Source organism: Acinonyx jubatus, chromosome B4 (assembly GCF_027475565.1).
Source record: "Acinonyx jubatus isolate Ajub_Pintada_27869175 chromosome B4, VMU_Ajub_asm_v1.0, whole genome shotgun sequence".
In the NCBI taxonomy this organism is placed as follows: Eukaryota; Metazoa; Chordata; class Mammalia; order Carnivora; family Felidae; genus Acinonyx; species Acinonyx jubatus.
Window position 1 is genome coordinate 115,193,043 of NC_069387.1, and position 21,702 is coordinate 115,214,744.

General features: G+C 34.8%; 1 protein-coding gene across 4 annotated transcripts in view; it reads right to left on the reverse strand.

Moving 5' to 3' along the window:
- CDK17 (cyclin dependent kinase 17) overlaps positions 1-21,702 on the reverse strand; it is a 106,982-nt gene that overhangs the window by 42,258 nt on the left and 43,022 nt on the right. The window contains exon 1 of one of the 4 annotated variants that reach the window (XM_027071046.2): positions 16,097-17,416. The exons of 1 other annotated variant lie outside the window; for it this stretch is intronic. The gene's annotated coding sequence lies outside the window, so the exon portion shown is untranslated. Of the gene's footprint in view, positions 1-16,092; positions 17,417-21,702 lie in introns of those variants that run through there. 2 more of the 4 variants (XM_015070491.3, XM_027071047.2) reach the window with 2 other exon arrangements.

Here is a 21,702-nt window from a genome sequence, read left to right on the forward strand (position 1 = left end):
AGTAGGACCTCAGAGGAGAGGAGGGATAAGGGAAGCTGCAGACTGAGTAGTTAAGATAGTCATATGGGTACTTTCCTGCCTATGTAAATGATCCCTGATGAAAACCCTGGATATCAAGACTCAGGTAAGCTTTCCTGGTTGACAACACTTTGCATATGTTGTCATACAAAGTGGCTGGTAGAAGGAAGCATTATCCATGCAATTCCACCGGGAAAGGACAACTAAAATCTTACACCTGGCCTCCATCCTACACACACTTTTCCCTTTGCTGATTTTAATTTGTATCTTTTCACTGTAACAAATCATAATCACGAGTTTTTTCTCTCTGCTTTCCTCTGATTTGTTTCCTTTGAGCAAAACACCAAGCCTGAGGACAGTCTTAGGAACCTCCCCCCCACCCCTGCCACCACACTCCTTCAAACAACCTATATGCCCAAACAAAAGCTCTTAAGGGCTGGTAGCTCACAACTACCAAGTTTTCAACTCCAATATTATCAAACATAGTGGCGTGGTCACCAATGTCTATCAAACTATATAGATATCACCACTTTCGAATATTGCATATCATATTTGAAAGTCTGCTGACCACGGTACTTGCCTCCTATTTCAGATGACAAATAAGGATGAAACAAACTCCTGATGTTATTACAGAATTAATTCACATAATATGGTAACATCCCATTCTGACCACTTGAGAAGTGGTTAGTTCAAACTGCCTTGTACTGTAAATGTAAAATACAAACTAGGTTTAAAAGCATGTATAACTAACTCATTATTATATGGATAACATAAAAGAATTCTAGACATATTTGGTTATGTAAACTGTATTACTAAAATTAATTGTACTTTTAAAAAATATACATGCAAAATATTTTTAAATTAAGTATGGGATCCACATATTTCTATTGGCAAAGGCTGATATAAAACATCTAATTGTTCTTGGTGGTTTTAAGTGAGTACAACTTAAAAAAGGAATTGAGGCACCTGGGTGGCTCAGTTGGTTGAGCATCCAACTCTTGATTTCAGCCCAGGTCATGATCTCACTGCTGTGAAGTCAAGCCCCACACAGGGCTCCATGCTAGGTGTGGAACTTCGTTGGGATTCTCTCTACCCCTCTCCCTCTCCTCCACTCATGCTCCCATGTACTTTCTCTCAATAAATAAATAAGTAATAAAAAAAGGAAATCACATAAGCCTTAAACTTTTCTTCACAGAATGCATTTGACAATGTACCAAAAGACATTCTATGTATTTATAACTTTGAATAGTATGCATTGCCCTTATTTCCCATCAAGAAAATTCTCATCTATAAAACAACTTTAGGTATTTTCTATTCCATCAGGAATAAGACACACATTTCTCGTTCATATTAGCAAGAGAAAATACTTCACTTTACAAAGCTAAATCTTACTATAAAATTTTCAAAACCACATCTTCAAAAAGATCCTTTTTTTATCCTCCATAGTATAACCCTTTAATTACATCAACATGAGCAGTAAACATAGAAGTTAAAGAATTCCATTGTCACAGCCTAGATCAGTATTAAAGAAAAAGTACTCCCAAATTAGATATATTCCTTGACATTTCTAATTACCATTAGGTAGAATTATACATATCAACATTTTCCCTCATTAGGTGATAACAAAAACACATATAATGCTACAATAAAAACAATTTTGAGAAGTAAAAATTATTTACATTAAGTTTCAGGTTGATTATTTTCTACAGCATTGTAATAAAGCAGTGCTAAATTTCTGATTTCTTCAAATCAAAACCCTCAAGAACTTGTCTACAATATTTTACCTGGTAAAACTTTTACTTGGGGTTGTTGGCACCTTTACACTATCATTTTCATGAATATTTATGGTAAAATGCCTAAATTTTTAGCTTTATATTTAATTCATGCCACTAAATAAGTTATTTTCATCTTAAAAGTAAATGCACTATAGGAGCACCTGGGTGGCTCAGTCGGTTAAGTATCTGACTTTAGCTCAAGTCATGAGCTCACAGTTTGTGGGTTCGAGTCCTGCGTTAGGCTCTGTGTTGACAGCTCAGAGCCTGAAGCTTGCTTGGGATTCTGTGTCTCCCTCTCTCTCTGCCCCTTCCCCGCTGGCACGCTGTCTCTCTCTCTCAAAAATAAATAAAACACTAAAAAAAAAAAAAGTAAAAAAAAAAGCACTATAATTTAAAATAAACCCTAAACAAAAACTCTACAATTGTTTTAATATTTTAAAGACTTAACTACATAATAAACTATTGTAAATGCTCAAATTTCAGCATACATGCTAATCTTCAGAGGGCTCTTTCCTGACCCTCTCTATTCCTTTATTCTTAGTTTTTTTTTCACTCACTGCACTTATCATGTATACACACACACACACACACACACACACACACACACACACACACTCCATATATATGCACATATATCCCCATTCAAATATGTACATACATTTGTGTATGTATGCAAAATGTTTATGCTTTTGTAGCTCTCAAAAATATCTCAAGCTTTTTGTCATAGCTAGATAAAATTAAAAAGGTAAAAGGGCAATAAATGATATTCAGAATGACAGCATATAACTCTATACACACACACACTCTATACACACACACACACACACACACACACACACACAAACTGAAAAAGTTCAAAATCAGTGTCCAACTACAAGTGCTTAAAAAAAACACCCTGAATTGTTTTGTGTTATCTTACTTTATCATCTGGGGCTAACCCTGATCTGGGACTGTCCACTGTTAAATTAAGAAAACTTTTCTTTTTTTTTTTTTAATTGTGGAAATGTAACCATTTTATTTACTTACAAGAATACAGAAAACCACTCTGGAATGCCAACTGAGTTTTGTCCTAAGAATGGGTGATACATATGTACACTTTTTTTTTTTTTTTTTTTAAAGACAACAGCTGTAAAGCTGTGAACACTCTCAAACTAGATCCTCTACTATGGGTATTTACCTGCAAAAATGGTGTCATATTGTGGCCCCTTTGGCACTTCTGGTAAAAACAAACAAACAAACAAAAACAACAACAACAACAAAAAAAACCTCTTTGGACTGATTCAAACTTCTTTAATAGTGAAGAATTTATTAGAGTGGCAATTTTTGGCTTATGTCTTTGAGAGATCAAAACAATTTCTTGTTAATAACTACAGAAGGTTGAGGGGAAAGCTGCAGATTGCTTTTAAAATGCCTAAATGACTTTTCTTTAGGTAAAGAAGCAAAATTTACATGCAGAACAAATTGAGCATTTTAAAGTTTGGATTAAAATCCAATTTTACAAAGGCAGACCAACATTCTAAAATACGATGTAGAGTAATATGATTGCACAATAAAGACAGCTTCATGTATTTCTTTATATCATTTTCTGTAGTGACTGGCTTTAAATTAAACTTATTATAAATAAGGTAAACTCATTAGGTGGTTTGTAAGCAAATTTTCTACTGTTTATCCATCAATAATTAAATCATAATAAACATCCAATGCCAAACATGTAAGCTAACCATACTTAATGAGGAATAACTAACATTTAAAAACATTAAATTTTTTCACTAGAAACAAATTTCTTATTTACATAAAATATGAAGTTACTATACAAAATACTGACAGAGCACTGAAATAAAAGTTCATACTTTATATTTTCCCCCAAAACACTTAAATATCTTAATCCTTTATGTGTTAATATCTGAAGACAATTCTTTTCCTTTGACAGTACAGTCAAGCACACAAACCAGAAAAAAGAAACCTAAGAACTTTCCTCTATCCATATAAACACATTAGAAAGACAATAAATACGATACCGTGACCCACGAGATGAAAAATGTCATAGTAGGAAGCTATTGGGGCTCGTCCCTCCACCCAAAACAACCAGTCAGTGGGAAGAACAAAAAACCAAAACAGAACCAACTATTTCAGGACTCTAGCACCTGACTGGACACTTAAAACAACCCTGAGTGTTTGCTAAAAGGGAGAGGCTGCTAGGAGAACCACACCTGCAAACCCATCAACACTGCCCATTTCTCAGCCCTGTCCATCACTCCTAGAGCAGCTGGTTGGTGCCAGGGCAGACAACTGGGAATCCTGACATCAAAAAATTGGGGGCTGAGCTTTTCGGTCAGTCAGGCAGATCAGAGACTGGCACAGTGCAGACACATGCCTTCCTTTAAGCCCTTTCAGGCTGCAGGGGCTCCTCACAACAGCATCTGTTGGAAGATTTAAAGAGACAGCAATATTTTTTTGTTGTTTGAGCCAGATATTAAAGAAAATCTTCATCAGGCCAATAGCTAACTGCGAAGATAACAGAAAAGAAACTTCAGTGATCACACACAACCAAGAATATATATTTGCAAAAATAGTTTGGGAAAGTCACAAATGGATGGGAATAGCCCGAACAATGAAAAGCAAAGAAACACCTGTGGAGAGGGAGAATCTGGTTTCCAGAGTTACTACATTATAAATGTCCTGGTCTCAACAAAAAATTACAAAGCATACAAACGAACAAGAAAACATGGCCCATTCACAATTAAAAAAAATTAACAGAAACCATTCCTGAAGAAGTCCAGAATTTGGAACTTGTAGTCCAAGATATTAAATCAACTGTCCTAGATACGCTCAAAGGGCTAAAGGACACCCAATAATAAAAAAAAAAAAAAAAAAAAAGAAAGAAAGAAAAAAGGAAATAAGGAAAACAATATATGAGAAAAAGGAGAATATCAACAAAGAGACAAGTTATAAAAAAAAAAAAAAAAGAAATTCCAGAACTGAAAAAAAAGTACAATAACTGAAATGAAATATTCACTAGTAGGGTTCAACAGATTTAAATAGGCAGGAAATAAAAGGACCAGGAAACTTTAAGATAAGAAAGTCAAAATTATCCAGTCTGAGGAACAAAAAGAAAAAGAATGAAGAAAAACAAACAGAGCCTGAGGTACCTATGTACCCCCATAGGCATCACAGGAGTCATAGACAAAAATAATGATAACCGAAAAAATAATAGTTGAAAACTTCAAAAATCTGAGGAAAACATGAATATACATATCCAAGAATCTCAACAAACTCCAAGAAGGATAAACTCAAAGAGATCCATGCCAAGATATTTTGTATTCAAAGTGTAAAACCCCAAAGACAAAGAAAGAATCTTGCAAGCAGCAAGGGAAAAAAGTAACTGGACCCACAGAAGTGATTCTCAATACGTTAACAACTAACGTCTCATCAGCAGCCACGAAGATCAGGCCGCTCTGGAAATGATGTATTTAAAGTCTGAAAGAAAGAAAAATCTTATCTGGCAACAGTATCCTTCAAGAATGAAGGAGAAATTAAGACATTTCCAGATAAACAAAAGCTAAGGAGGTGCATTAGTAATAGACCTGCCATACAAAAAATGCTAAAGGAACAGTTTCAGCCTAAAATGAAAGGACACTAGACAGTAACTCAAAGTCATAAGAAGAAATAAAGAACATCAGTAAAAGTAAGTTCATATGTACTTACAAAAGACAGTATAATTGTACTTTTGATTTGTAACTTCTCTTTTTTCTCCCTTTTCCTATGATTTAAAGGGCAAAGTACACACATAGAAAAATGATAAATCTATGTTAATGGGCACATAATGTATAAAGAGGCAATCTGTCACAAGAGCAATATAAAGGAGGAAAGAAAGGGATAAACAGATCAGTGTTTATATACTATTGAACTAACTACTACACAAACTAGTTTCATGTATGTTTAAGATGTTAATTGTAGTTCCCAAGTAATGATTAAGAAGTTAATTAAAAAATATTACAGAAAAGGAAAAAAGAAGGAGATCAGAAAAGTACACTACAAAAAATCAACTGTGCAAAAACAGGGCACTAATGGAGGAATTGAAGAACAAAAAACAAGACACAGAAAATAACTAAATCAAAACTGTAAATCCTTATTAGTAATTACTTTAAATGTAAATGGATTAAACTCTTGAACTGAAAGGCAGAGATTGACAGAATGGATTTTTTTTTTAAATATGGTCCATCTGTATATTGCCTACAAGAGATTTATTTTAGATACAAAGACACAAAGAGATTGAAAGTAAAAGGACAGAGTAAGGTATTTCATGCAAACAGTAACTAAGAGAGCTGGAATTACTATATTTTTGTCAAGCAAAATAGACTAAAATAATTAAAATAGGTTACAGGAGATAAGGAAGGGCACTATATATTAATAAAAGATTAATATATAACAACTGTAAACATATACATACCTAACAACAAAGCTTGAAAACATATTAAGTAAAAACTAACACAAATGAAAAAAAAAAGATAGTTCTACAATCATAATAATTGGGAGATTTCAATATCCCATTTTCAACACTGGACAGAAGGACCAGATATAAGATCAATAAAAGAAATAAAGGACCTGAACAACACTAGATACCTAGTGTATTAGATCTAACTGACATGTATAGAATGCTCCACCTAACAACAGGAGAGTACACATTCTTCTTAAGTGCCAATGGAACATTCTCCATGATACTTATTAGTAAGACCACAAAGGATGTCTTAATAAATTTAAAAAGATGCAAATCATGCAGAGTATGTTTTCCAATCACAATAAAATGAAACTGGAAATCAGTAACAGGGGAAAAAAATGAAAATTTTACATATATGTTAAAATTAAACAGCATAACTCTTAAACAACCAATGGGTCAAAGAAGAAATCACAAGAGATATTAGAAAATACCTTGAAACAAATGAAAACAAAAACACAGCATATCAAAACTTATGGGATATAGGAAAAAGCAATGCTAGGAAGAAATTTACAGCTGTAAAACCTATAATAAAAGAAGATCTTAAATCAACAAACTACCTATGCTTGACACCACTAGAACAGCAAATGAAACCCAAAGCTAGCAAAAAGAAATAATAAAGATTATACTGTAAATAGAGATCAGAAAAAACAATGGGAAGTCAACAAAACCAAAAGTTGGTTCTTTGAGGGGAAAAAAAAAACCCTTCAACAAAATCAACTTTTAGCTAGATTGACTAAGAAAAAAAGAACTTAAATTACAAAAATCAGAAATGAAAGTGATGACAACCCATCAACTACACAGAAATAAGAAGGATTATAAGAAATTACTATGAACAGCTGAACACCACACTGGATAACTTAATGAAATGGACAAATTCCTGGAAACGACCAAACTACCAAAACTGGCTCAAGAAGAAATAGACAATCTGAACAAACACATAAGCAGTTTGAATCAGTAATCAACACTTGTAACAAAGAAAAGCCCAGGAACAGATGGCTTGACTAACAAATTCTACCAAATATTTAAAGAAGAATTAATAAGAATCCTTCTTAAAATATTCCAAAAAGCTAAAGAGAAGTGATTACTTCCAAGTTCATTCTATGAGGCCAGTATTACCCTGATAGCAAGGCCAGACAAAGACACCACAAGAAAACTACAGGCTACTACTAATAAAATACTAAAACTAAAATACTAAAGTAGTAATACTAAAAGTACTAACATTCTCCAATTCATTTGCAGAGTAAAAGTCCCTAACAAAATACTAAGAAACCAAATTCAGCAAAGTACTGAAAGGATCACACTTATGACCCAAATGAGATTTATCCCCAGAAGGCAAGGAGGTTCAATATGAGAAAATAATCAGTGTAATAACACATTAACAGAATGAAAGACAACAACCACATGAACATCAATTAATGCAGAAAAAAAAAAAACACATTAAACAAAATCCAATACCCTTTAATGATAAAATACTCAATGAAGTAGGGATAGAAGGGAACTTCCTCAACATGATTAAAGTCATATATGAAAAAACCACAACTAACATTATATGCAAAGGTGAAAAACTGGAAACTGTTCCCCTAAGATCAGGAACAAGACAAAAATGCCCACTTTTACTACTCCTATTCAACATAATACTGGAAGTTCTGGCATGAGCAATTGGGCAAGAAATAGAAATAAATGGCATCATACTTGAAAAGGGAGACATAAAACTATTTCTATTTACAGATGATAAGACCTTATATGTAGAAAACCCTAAAGAATCACATATAAAAACCTGTTGGAGCTACTAAATGAATTCAGCAAAGGTGAAGGATACAAAATAAACAAACATCAGTTGCCATTTCTGTATATCTGCAACAAATACATGAAAAGGACATTTACATAGCATAAAAAACAATGAAATACTTAGGAAAAACTTTAAATGAGGAAGCACAAGACTTGTACACTGAAAACTACAAAATGTTGCTTTAAGAAGACCTAAACAGAAGACTTAAATAAATGCAAAGGTATTCTGTATTCATGTATTAGAAAACTTAATATTAAGATGACAGTATTACCCAAAATGATCTATAGACTCAATGCAATCCCTACCAAACTCCCAATGGTATTTTTACAGAAAGAGAAAAACCCATCCTAAAATTTATATGGAATTCCAAGGAACCTTGAATAGCCAAAACAATCTTGAAGTAAAAGAACAAAGTTGAAGGACTCACATTTCTTGATTTCAAAACTTACTACAAAATCACAATAATCAAAACATGGTATAGGCGTAAGGACAGACATAAAGACCAATGAAACAGAACTGAGCCCAGAAATAAACTTTCATATCTATGATCAACTGATTTTCAGCAAGGTTGCCAAGATCATTCAGTAGGGAAAGCATAGTGCTTTTTAACAAATGATGCTGGGAAAACTGGATCTATTCACATGAAAAAGAATGAAGTTGGACTCTTATGCCAAAGAATTACCTCACTATGGATCAAAGGCTTAAATCTAAGAGCTAAAACTATAAAATTCTTAGAAGAAAGCATGGAGGTAATATTCATGACGTTAGATTTGGCAATCATTTCTTAAATATGAAACCAAAAACACAGGGAACAAAAAAGAAAAGTAGACAAATTAGAAAGACTTCATCAGAATTTAAAAACTTTTGAGCATCTAGGGAGAGTATCAAGAGACTTAAATTACAACTTGCACAAAGGTAGAAAATGGGTGCAAATCATCTATCTGATAAGGGCTTAATAGCCAAAATAAAGAACTCCTATAACTCAAGAACAAAATACAAATATGATTAAAATATGGGCAAAGGACTATAAAGACACTGCACCAGAGAAGATACACAAATGGTCAATAAGTGCTCAACATTATTCATAGAGAAATGCAAATAAAAATCACCATGAAATATCACTGCACATCTACTAGGATGGCTACTACAAAACAAATAAAAAGCAGAAAATAACAAATGTTGATCAAAAAGAAAAGAACAAATGTTTGTGAGGATGTGGACAAATAAAACCACTGGTGCACTGCTGGTGGGAACTTAAAATATGCAGCCACTGTGGAAAACTGTCTGGGGATTCCTCAAAAAGTTAAACAAAGAACAACCATATCACCCAGCAATTCCACTCCTGGGGATATACCAAAAAGAACTGAAAACAGCAATTTTCAATTCCTAGTATATTGCTACTTTCAATACTAGTGTCAAGAGCAGCATTAATCCTAACAGACAAAAGGTACAAACAACATAAGTGGAATAAACAAAATGTGAAACATATGCACACAGAATACTATTCTGCAAAAAAAGGAAAGTTCTGATACATGTTACAACATGAATGAACCTTGAAAACATTATGCTAAACTAAATAAGTCAGACACAAAAGGACAAATATGGTATGATTCTACTCATATGAAATATCTAGATTAGGTAAATTCTGCACAGATACAGAATAGAGGTTAATAGGGGTAAGAAGGTGGGAGCAATAAGGAGTTATCACCTAAGGGGTACAGAATTTTTGTTTGGGATGAAAATGCTCTGAAAATAGACAATAGTGATGATTACACAACATTCTGAACGTATTTAATGTCACTTAATGGTACAATTTTATGTTCTATGTATTTTACCACAATAAAAGTTTTTTTTCCTGTGTCAGCACGTTTACATCGGTTTTTCATCAAGCTTAAATATGGCCAATACCTTATTTTAGTAGAATTTTGTTAAAAGAACTGGCTAAATAATTTCATTGTGAACAGTCAACCTATATCAATTATTTTGAACACAAGAGAGTAAATATTTGGATTACTGCTTATGGTTAGGATATAGAAACTTGCAAAAGACTTTCATTGCTCCCACCTCAACAACAAGAACAAGACAGAGAGTATAAAATCATCTCAGAGAGAGCTGAGATGCAAAGAAACATAAGTAAACTAAATTCCTACAGGAACAAGCCCTTTCCAGTAATGAAAGGAAGCTGGGGTCATGATGAAATGAAGAGTGAACCTGCTATGGAAGGAAAAAATTAGTCCAACATTTAACAAACTTTTAAGGGGAGCACAGTGGCTGGCACAACAGATTAAAATCATTAGCAGCCTCATTCCCAAAGCAAATCTGCACTTTCTCAAAAGGATGTTTTCCAAATACTGGAGCTGCGGAGTAGGGAGGCAGGGGTGCAAAATGCTGGCAACAGGGCAACAGAGCTAAGAGAAAAGCATCCCCAAAGGACAAGGGCCTTCACCAAGTGCAAAGCCACACCCACTACAGGATGGCATCAGGGTATCAGGCAAATGCTTTCTCCAGAAGAGAAGAAAGCCAGGGATGGAGCAAAGGAGAAAAGAAAATGTCTCAGCTGCTCAAAATCCCAGCAGTTTGGCTGTGAAACGGCAAGACATCTTACAGTTTTATGAACTGTTGGCTGGGCTGTAAAGCATGAAGATTTCTTGAGTCTCACAAGTGCTCAGACCCTAAGACATAATGAAGGGCAAGTCTTTGATTCTGCACTCAAAACATCTGATACCACTGGTGAACTAAATAAAACTAAAGCTGTAACAGAGTCCAGACTCACATTAGGCTGTTTTCCTATTACTATTGTATTTCAGCTTTTCTCCTTCAACTATGTCACAGAGGTCTATTTATGTAAATGAATGCTATGCATCATCCTTTTAAATGTACCATGAGGCAGAAATGTTTTACACTACCTTTTTCATTACAGACTATTAAGACATGTATCTAAGGATAAGATTTAAGAAAATTAATACATTTTACTGCTTCATCAAAAACCTTGTTAAGTGAAATTGTTTCCTTCCTTGCAAACGCACATAGGGAAAGAATGCCACTGCTACAATTTGAAATAAGGAGCTAGTAGTTTTATAGACCACTGCATATGTAGCATCAGAGCAAATGTCAACAGTTTTAAAAAGTCAAATAATGTTTTAGTATTATAAAAATTAAGTTTTGAGTTTGCAGGCTCCCTGAAAGTGTTTCAGGATCATCGATCACACTGAGATCTGCTAGGCAACTTCCCAAACTTCATTCCAATGAACTTATCTTAGCAAACTGAGTATTAGTAATTCAATAAGGCTAATGGTCAGCTATTAACAATAGAAATCACATAATCAAAATTACCAATTGCTGAGCTCAGGAAGAAGAGCAAATTTGGAGGGGGGGGCAATGAATTCAAGACTGAACTTACTGGAGCAAACTTAAATGAGTCCACAACTCAGAAAAAAAGTCACTTTATAGATCTGAGAGTGACATTTATTTTTTTTAATGTTTGTTTATTTTTATTTTTTTTGAGAGAGAGAGTGTGTGTGTGTGTAATTGGGGGAGGGGCAGAGAGGGAGACACCGAATCCGAAGCAGGCTCCAGACTCTGAGCTGTCAGCACAGAGCCCAACGCAGGGCTCAAACTCATGGCTGTGAGATCATGACCTGAGCCACCCAGGTGCCCCCTAAGAGTGACATTTATAAAACTGATTAAAGCCAGGAAGAATTGTGTGATAAGAGGGAAGGTCAGAAATGTGATGAATGCCTACAACTATTAAGTGGATAAAGGGAAGTCATCAAAACACCTCCAAAAAGAATGAATCAGACACAAATTGTGATAAATGAAAGAATGTCAGTGACCATAGGAGCCAATCCATTTTATGGCTAGGGAAACAGAGCTTGAAGAGGCTCAAAAAAATGATTTAGCCAAGCGTCTGAAAGTGAGAGCATCAGGTCTTAAAATGCCACTTTAGGGATCCCAACTGAGTTTTCTTTCCAGAGTACCAAGTTTCCAGAGAGTTAGGAAGCAATTCTTTCCTATTCTAGCTACAGAATTAAAGCCTAGCATGAGGGACAGATATGAAGGAGTAAATAACACATGTATGTTCCACTCCCTCTAAACCCTGCTCCTCTTACTAGTCTATCATGTGTTCTGGTTTTCTTCATATCCCACAAATCAATGCATCACCCAACCCGTAGGCCCTTCCTTCAAAATAGATCCAGAGTCTGACCATGCCTTACCACCTAAACTGCTAAAATCTTAACTCAACCTCAATCATTTCTTTGCCTAGAATATTCAGAGCATCCTGAATGGTCTTCCGGCTCCCACCCCACCACCTTCCTGCCCCATTGACCACCAGTAGCAACCAGAGCATACATACTAAATCATACATACTAACATCATCTCTCTTCTTAAAAATCCTCCAACAAATGGCACTTTACTCAACAGTTAACGCCAAAATCCTTAAATGGCTTACCAGGTCCTAAATGACCTGTCTGCCATTCCCCATTTTATCCTTCTCTGCTCCCACCTACTCCATTCTAGCAGCACAGCATAGTCTCTTTGCTGATCCTGCCTTTGTACTTGCTCCTCCTTGGCCTGGAATGCACTTCTCCCAGATATTCTCACTTCTTTCTGGGTTCTACTCAGACATCGCTTCCCTGGTCACCCTATATAAAAGTGACAACTCTATACCCAGGTTACACTCTATCCCCCTTCGTTGTTTTAATTTCCACCATAGTCTTCCTGTTTGACATTCTAAATACTGGTTTACTGCGGATTCCCTCCACTAGAATTTAATCCCCTTGAGAGCAGGGACTTAATGTTTTTTTCACTGGTTGTATTTAGTACAAAACCCTGCATTTAGTACAAAACCTAGCACTCAATAGGCGCCAAACCTGCCTAATGAATGAATGAAGTAAATAACAGAGATTAGTAATCTTTTATAACCTGAAGTATTTCTATTTAAAGTCAATTTATTAACTGGCAAAGTTTTAGATCACTGTCCCATTCTGATGGCTCTGCTTAGGCTTTTCCTTTTATGTTAAGAAGTTTCATTCGTTCATTCAATAAACACTCACACAGAGGCCCTATCATGTCCTAGGCAATATGTAGCATGAAGGCAGAAAGATAAATAAAACATGAACTCTGCCCGCAAGAAACTTAGTCTTGGGGAGGTAGTACATCATTTCCAGAACAATAAAGTTACAGTACTCCAGTGACAGTAATGCAGGTTAATACACTAAATGTTGTTAAAACTATTACAAAAGTCAAATAATTCATTCAACAAAGAAAATACTCAAACTGTACTTTTCATGAAAACTGCTTCACCAATTTGACAACTTATGTAAAACAATCTGATTGGCTGAAAAGATCAAGACCTTTAGTTCACTATATTGGAACATGAAGTGAAATCCCTACTCATCTTGATTCATTATCTCTTGGATTCAGTAACATCTTAGACAAAACCAAAACCAGTCACCAAGAAATCTCTAACAGGCTTATTAATGTTGCATCTCAATACATTCATTGGTATAAATAATCCCCAAATCCTCTGGCTTTCCACCAGAAGTATTTTATTTTCTTTAACATGTATTTCTGCTTATATTGTTGGAAAATACATTAAAATTTAAAATATGATTAAAATCTGATTTTTAAAAATCACTCAAAATGTAAATACTTTCATCACAAATAACAATAAATTGATTTGCAGATGATAAATCCCCACAGAAAGGGCATTTGTTTGAAACAGCTGTTTGGTTTCAGTGAATTCAGAAAGTCATCTATTAGAAATGTCATATGATGCTTTTGATAATAATGGGCTTACTCACAGCAGAACCAAGAGAGCAATTGTAATCATTTGAGGTAGTGTGTGATTTTGATACACAAATGGTTATACACAAAAAGGAAAAGGCCCACTAAAAAAGCAGAAAAGATTTGAAAACAAAAAGGTATCTGAAAAATGTAAGACTTCATTAATTTTTATCTATTCCTTTGTAAATGGGTCAAATTATTATTCACTCTAGCTAAATTAATTTTACCAAATTTTCTATGATTTAAAAACGCTTTAAATTATATTGTAAAACTAGGAGTTCACTGAAAAATATAAATTTTAATTTTAATTTTTTAAATTTTAAGTAGGCTCCATGCCCAGTGTGGGGCTTGAACTCACTACCCAGAGATCAAGAGTCATAGGCTCTATTGACTGAGCCAGCCAGGCACCCCTACAAACTGTTTTTAAAACACTTGCTCTGCCAATTATCTCCTACCCTTGAAAATCATCTTTGATGGCTAGTGAAATATTACTACTCTAAAAAAATCGAAACTCTTCCACTAGAATTCAAAAACAAAGAAGGCAATTCAAATTGCTATTGTCTATCTCAATTAAGTGATAAGAGCTCCTAATCATGGGTTTGCATGTAAGTATTTCTCAAAGTAGATCCACAGATAGGTTGAAGTAGACTATTGATTATTCTGGGCTTCAAATTACATTACTTAATCCCTTGAAAACTAACACTTTTAAGCAATAAAGGAAGCACTGGGAGTTTACAGCTTTGTGTAGTACCTGACCTATCCTCTCTAGAGTAATCCAGCTTATTTTATTTGGTGAAGAGTCAACTAGTGATAATATTAGAACAATAGTTTCAAAGTTCTTCTTGAGGAAGGTAAAGTAGTTTAAATAAAATGTTTCCCCAAGCATTAGAGAAAAAACAATACCCCTAAAAGCTTTATTTTTAAAATCAGAAAATAATGGCACATACACTAATGGAAACGAAACTGATCTAGGCACTTTGCAATTGCAAGATCAGACAAAGTAACTACATTTATACTCTTGATTCATATTTGGCCACAAACTCAAAGGTCATTCTTTACAATTTCCATTCCCTCAAATGCATATCCAATTGGATCAAGTCAGACTGTGCTATTTTCATACCCCTCACAGTTCTCCATCCCACCACCCTCTACCTCCACTGCTAAGCCTTAGTTTAAACCATGACAATTGATGATCTAAATCATTACAACAAGCCTCATAAATAGTTTCCCTGGTTCTTTCAAAAGATTAATAAAATTGGTAAACCTCTGGCAATCCTGGTCAAGAAAAAAAAATGAACAGTATTATAATGGTGGAAATTAATATATAATTTATATTAACAAAAAATTATGATTAATATAATATATAATATACGATATATTATAATTAATAGTGGAAATTAATTAGGTACCATTTTGTAAAGTTAAATATTACATACCCTATGATCCTATAATTCTTATTCTGGGCACATATCCAAGAGAAACTTTAATACACGTTTACCCAGAAATATGAACAGAAATGCTCACAGCAACATGTCTGTAACAGCGTAACACTGGGAACAACCCAAATGTCTGTAATAAGGAAAATGGATAAATCCTGATAAATTTGCAGAATGTAAGACTATATACAGTGGTAAAAATGAATGAACGACAATTACATGCGACAAGAATATTAATAACACTGTATCAAATCAAAAAAACAAATTCAGAAGACTACCTTTTAGCATACTCGTTTTATAAACAAAAACCAAAAAAAAAAAAATACATTGTTTAGGTAAATGTATTTATAATAAAATCTTTATGAAACATAAAAGACTGAAATACAAATTTCAGAATGATAGCCAGCATTTAGGGAGAGGCAAGAACACACAGAAGATGTAAACAATTGGTAATGTTTGAGAAGTTGGATTCACAGATATTACTTTACTGATGTATAAATACACTCTAGATAAAATCATGCACAGACCAGTGAGAATAACGTGTCATGAGCCGCAAATTGTGATTAACACAATTCTGTGCAAATTGGTGGGAAAATGTAAATTAAGTTTAGGGGAAAAAACTAAGAATGAAAGGAAAGGCATAATTAAAGACTGAGTGGTTTAAAAATCTTACAAGAGAATAAATGAAAATGTTTTAATAATAAAAAGGACACAGGGTTAGAGTCAAAAGGGCTGATTTTTCTTCCCCAGTCCTGCCAGTAAGTAGCTGTGTAATCTCAGGCTACTCACTTACTTAATAGATGAGCTTCCAAAATGGACTATGCTCAGAAAGGATTTCTTTTCTTTCTTTTCTTTTCTTTTCTCTTCTTTTCTTTCTTTCTTTTCTGAAACAAATGGCCTATATTTAATGTTATCAGGTATGAAATCTGGTCACTTCTGGAATAGGTACCATTCCATTCTGAGCTTCCCTTCTTTTCCGAACCTACCAACATTGTCTAATACCTGTCACTACACTATTGTGCCCACGAATAAAATTAAGACACATAATTGATCATTCCAACAGATACTCTTCATAACTTTACTGATTATTACAATCACTTAAGCTGAAATTCAAAAGATATATATACTCTGGGAGAACAGTTTTTATCTGACGTATGTTTGATCAATAAATGTTCCTACAAAAAATCATATTAAGACCAATCATTGAAGTTTAACCAAGTTATGCTACAATAACAGACACCAACAAATCTTGATGTCTCAAAATAACTAAGATTTTATTCCTTTATGTTAAATGCTCATTGAGAGGTGACTTAAAGGACCTAGGCTAAAGTAGCAGCTACCATAGGAAGGAGACAGTGTGGCAAAGAATATACTATTTTTTTTTTAAGTTTATTTATGTATTTCAAGAGAGACAGAAACAGTGTAAGCAGGGGGCAGGCAGAGAGAGAGAATCCTAAGGAGGCCTGCACGGAGAGCGCAAAGCCCAATGCTGGGCTCAAACTCAAAACCATGAGGTCATGACCTGAGCCAAAACCAAGAGTGGATGCTCAACTGACTGAACCACCCAGGCCCTGCAAGTACATACTCAATATTTAAAGTTTCATCTAGGAGTATCACACACTTGTTCTACTCACACTTCATGGCTAAATCAAGTCACATGGCCATGCCCACCTTTAATTTGGCAGGAATACCTACCATATACCCAAGAGGAGAGTAAGAATACTTATGAACAAGTTTCACAATTTCACAAATTGGAAACATCAAATGAAATGTTAACATACTATGATGTACTAAAAAATCAAGATTACAAAGAAATAATCAATATACTTGGTTTTGAAGATTTACCCACACATATATGTCATCAAATTGGGGTTCCTGGGTGGCTCAGTCATTAAACATCTGACTTTGGCGCAGGTCATGACCTCACAGCTCATGAGTTTGAGTCCCACATCGGGTGAGCTTGAGCCCCGCTTTGGGTGAGCTCAAGCCTCACTTTGGGTAAAACACAAGCTCCAGGTGAGGCTGCTATTCTCATTCTTTCTCTCTCTCTCTCTCTCTGCCCCTTGCTCACTTGTGCCCTCTCTCCAAAAAAAAAAAAAAAGGACAACCTAGAGAAAATGGATAAATTCCTAAAAACATATAAATGGCCAAAACTGAAACAAAACTGAAACGGCCAAAACGGAAGAAACACAAAATCTGAACACACCAATTCCCAGCAAAGAAATTGAATCCGTAATCAAAAAACTCCCAACAAACAAAAGTCCAGGACCAGATGGCTTCACAGTAAAATCCTACCAAACATTTAAAGAAGAGTTAATGCCTATTCTTCTCAAACTGTTCCAAAAACAGAAAAGGAAGGAAAAGTTCTAAATTAATTCCATGAGACCAGCATTACCTTCATACCAAAACCAGATAAAGACAACACTACAAAAGAAAACTACAGGCCAATATCCCTGATGAACACAGATGCAAAACTCCTCAACAAAATATTAGCAAACCAGATCCAACAATACATTATAAAAGTCATTCACCATGATCAAGTGGGATTTATTCCTGGGTTGTAGAGGTGGTTCAATCTTCACAAATCAATCAACGTGATACATCACATCAGTAAGAGAAAGGAGGGGTGCCTGGCTGACTCGGGTGGTGGAGCGTGCTACTTTTGATCTCAGAGTTGTAAGTTCAAGCCCCATGCTGGGTGTACAGATTACTAAAAATCAAATCTCCAAAAAATATATAAATAAAAGAAAGGCTAACAACCATATGATCATTTCAAAAGATGCAGAAAAGGCATCTGACAAAGTGCAACATCCATTCATGATAAAAACCATCAACAAAGTGGTTTTACAGGGAACATACCTCAACATTATAAAGGCCATACATGAAAAACACACAGCTAATATCATCCATCCTACATGAAGAAAAAAAAAAAACAATAAAAAAAACAACAACAGAGCTTTTCCTCTACAGTCAGAAATAAGACAGGGATGCCCACTCTCACCACTTTCATTCAACCCAGTACTGGAAGTCCTAGCCATAGCAATCAGACAACAAAAAGAAATAAAAGGCATCCCAATTGGTAAAGAAGTAAAACTTTCACTCTTTGCAGATGACATGATACCATATACAGAAAACCCTAAGGACTCCACCGAAAAATGGGAGAACTGATGAACAAATTCAGTAAAGCTGCCGGATACAAAACCAATATACAGACACCAGTTGCATTTCTATACATTAATAATGAAGCAGCAGAAAGAGAAATTAAGAAAACAGTCCCATTTACTATTTATGAAAAATACTAAGATACGTAGGAATAAACCTAACCAAAAAGGTGTAAGACCTGTACTCTCAGAAGCATAAAACATTGATGAAAGAAGCTGAAGATGACACAAAAAAATGACAAGATAGTCCATGACTAGAAGAACAAATACTGTTAAAATGTCTACACTCCTCAAAGCACTCTACAGAGTTAATGCAATCCCTATCAAAATACCAACAGCATTTTTCACACAACTAGAACAAACAATCCTAAAATTTGTATGGACCCACAAAAGACCCTGAATAGCCAAAGCAAAGCAAAGCAAAACCGAAGGCATCACAATTCTAGACTTCAAGTCATATTACAAAGCTACAGGAATCAAAACAATATGGTACTGAAACAAAAAACAGATCAATAAAACATAATAGAAAACTCAGAAATGAACCTAGAATTATATGCTCAAGTAATCTTCGGCAAAGCAGGAAAGAATATGCAAAGAGGAAAAGTCTCTTCAAGTGGTGCTGAGAAAACTGGGCAGCTATATGCAAAAGAGTCAAACTGGACCACTTGTTTGCACCATACACAAAAGTAAATTCAAATTGGAGTAAAGACCAAATATGAGACTTGAAACATAAAAATCCTACAAGAGAGCTCAGGCAATAATTTTTCTGACGTTGGTCATAGCAATGTCCTTCTAGATATGTCTCCTAACAAAATATAAAAGACAACCTACTGAATGGGAGAAGATACCTACAAATAACATATCCGACAAAGGGTTAGTATCCAAAATATATAAAGAACTGATACGGCTCATCTAAAACACCAATAATCCAATTAAAAATAGCAGAAGACATGAATAGATATTTCTTCAGGAAGACATACAGATGGCCAAAAGACATATGAAAAGATGCTCAGCATCACTCATCATTAGGGCAATGAACACCAAACCATAATGAGATATCACCTCAAACCTATCAGAATGGCTAAGATAAAAAACACAAGAAACAAGTGTTGGTGAGGATGTGGAGAAAAATGAACCCTTGTGCACTGTTGGTGGGAATGTAAAGTGGTGCAGCCACTGTGGAAGATAGTGTGAAGTTTCCTCAAAAAATTAAAAATGGAACCGCCCTATGATACAGTAATTGTGCTACTGGGTGTCTGCCCAAAGAATATAAAAACAGTAATTCGAAGGGATATATGCATCCCCATGTTTATTGGAGCATTATTTACAATAGCCAACCTATGGAAGCAGCCCAAGTGTCCATGGTATACATATACAATACGCAATGAAATATTATTCAGTCATAAAAAAAAGAATGATATGCAACAACAGAGATGGAGCTAGAGAGGATAATGCTAAGCGAAATAATCCAATCAGGGAAAGTCAGATACCATGTGATTTCACTCATATGTGGAATTTAAGAAACAAAGGGGGAAAAACAGACAGACAAACCAAAAAGGGACACTTAACTACAGAGAACAAACAGATGGTTGCCAGAAGTGAGGCAGATGAAGGGATTGGTGAAATAGGTGAAGGGGATTAGGAGGGCACTTGTCTTGATGAGCACCGAGTAACGTATGAAACTGTTGGATAACTACTGTACACCTTAAATGAATATTGCACTGTATGTTAACTACACTGGAATAAAAAAAAAAAAGATTTAACAACATAAAAACTCAAAAAGCAAATAAAGAAAAGGCCAAAAGACCAAATCTCCAGCACAATTCTGAAAGAAGAAGCAAAACAATCTATAGCTCAACAACACAAGTATAAAGAAATTTCAGGGAAATATTTACTTTTTTCCCTAAAATCTCAATATTGTAGACTAAGACATTCAAATTATCCAGTTAGTTGTTCAATGGATCCTCTACTACAAATAAGAAACAAGAATAGAAAGATTTCCCCAAATCTCTCATTTTGGAAAACAGATGTAAATTATTTGAATTAAACGGAGGGGGAGGTAGCCTGCAATAAAGGGTATAACAATAGGAATGACCTGCATACCCATAAGGTATACCATGATGGAGTTAAGGGTCTGGAACTGGGATAGTTGTAGGCCAGGGTTACACCACTAACTACTGGAGAGAAGATATCAAAATAACGAGAAGACTCGGAAACCCTCTGGGTGTCCCTGTATCAAGCATTAATAATACACTAATAATTAAAGTACACTGAAGTACAGGGTTCACTCCATGAGTACAATGACGGTAGAAAGGGAAGCTTAAAGGCTTAATTAAATGTGAGATATGACAGGTAGAGGCCTGATAACCTGAGAAGTGTGATGAATGGATCTGATTCTTCCCTGGAACAGAGTTGTATAAGAGTTGGTGAAAATGTAAGGAGATAAGGCATATTCAATCTCAAAAACAACTGAACTAGAACAATTGAACCAGAAAGCCCAAGTGAAACCTCACGTATGTAACTTTTAGAAGAGTATTAAATAATCTTTGATGCCATATTAACATCAGCTTAAATACTGCAATATCTGAGTAGCTTCAGATGCCAAAAATAATCAAAATAAGATCCTTCCCTTCATAAGATAATTGTCATGACTTCTGCCCTTCACAACCACATCTTCAAGCATGTTCATTAATTAAAATATTTATTGAACATCTAGTATAGAGAAATCCTGTGTTAGGCACTAACAACAAAGAAACAAAAGACCCTATCACTGGCCTAGAGGTGAGAATCTAGAAAAGTAGTGACAATGAAGTGTAATAATGATGTAATCTCAAGCACCTCTGGGAGCACAAATAAGGGAAGACCTCTGATAGAGGATACAGAGAAAAAAGAAAGGCCCAGCACACTGCAGAGGTTCAGTAACTACTAAATGAAGACTGGCCTTATCTCCAGGACTTTAGTCTCCACAACTAATATTTTGACCAGTGTTATTAGTCAGGTATTAGTCAAAAGACAGAAATCACACCAGTAATTTTAACAAAGAATTTAGTGTAAATTGTTAACCAGGAATTGGAGAGCTGAAAAGGCAAAAAAGAGAACTCAGATAATCACAAAGATAGTAATTACAGGAAGCAGCTATGACCCCCAGGCTGAGGGAGAAAAAAAGAAGTGATTGAAATTACTAAAACTCAATGGTTTGGAGAAACCCCAAACCATTTGGGGTCCAGATCTCTGGAAA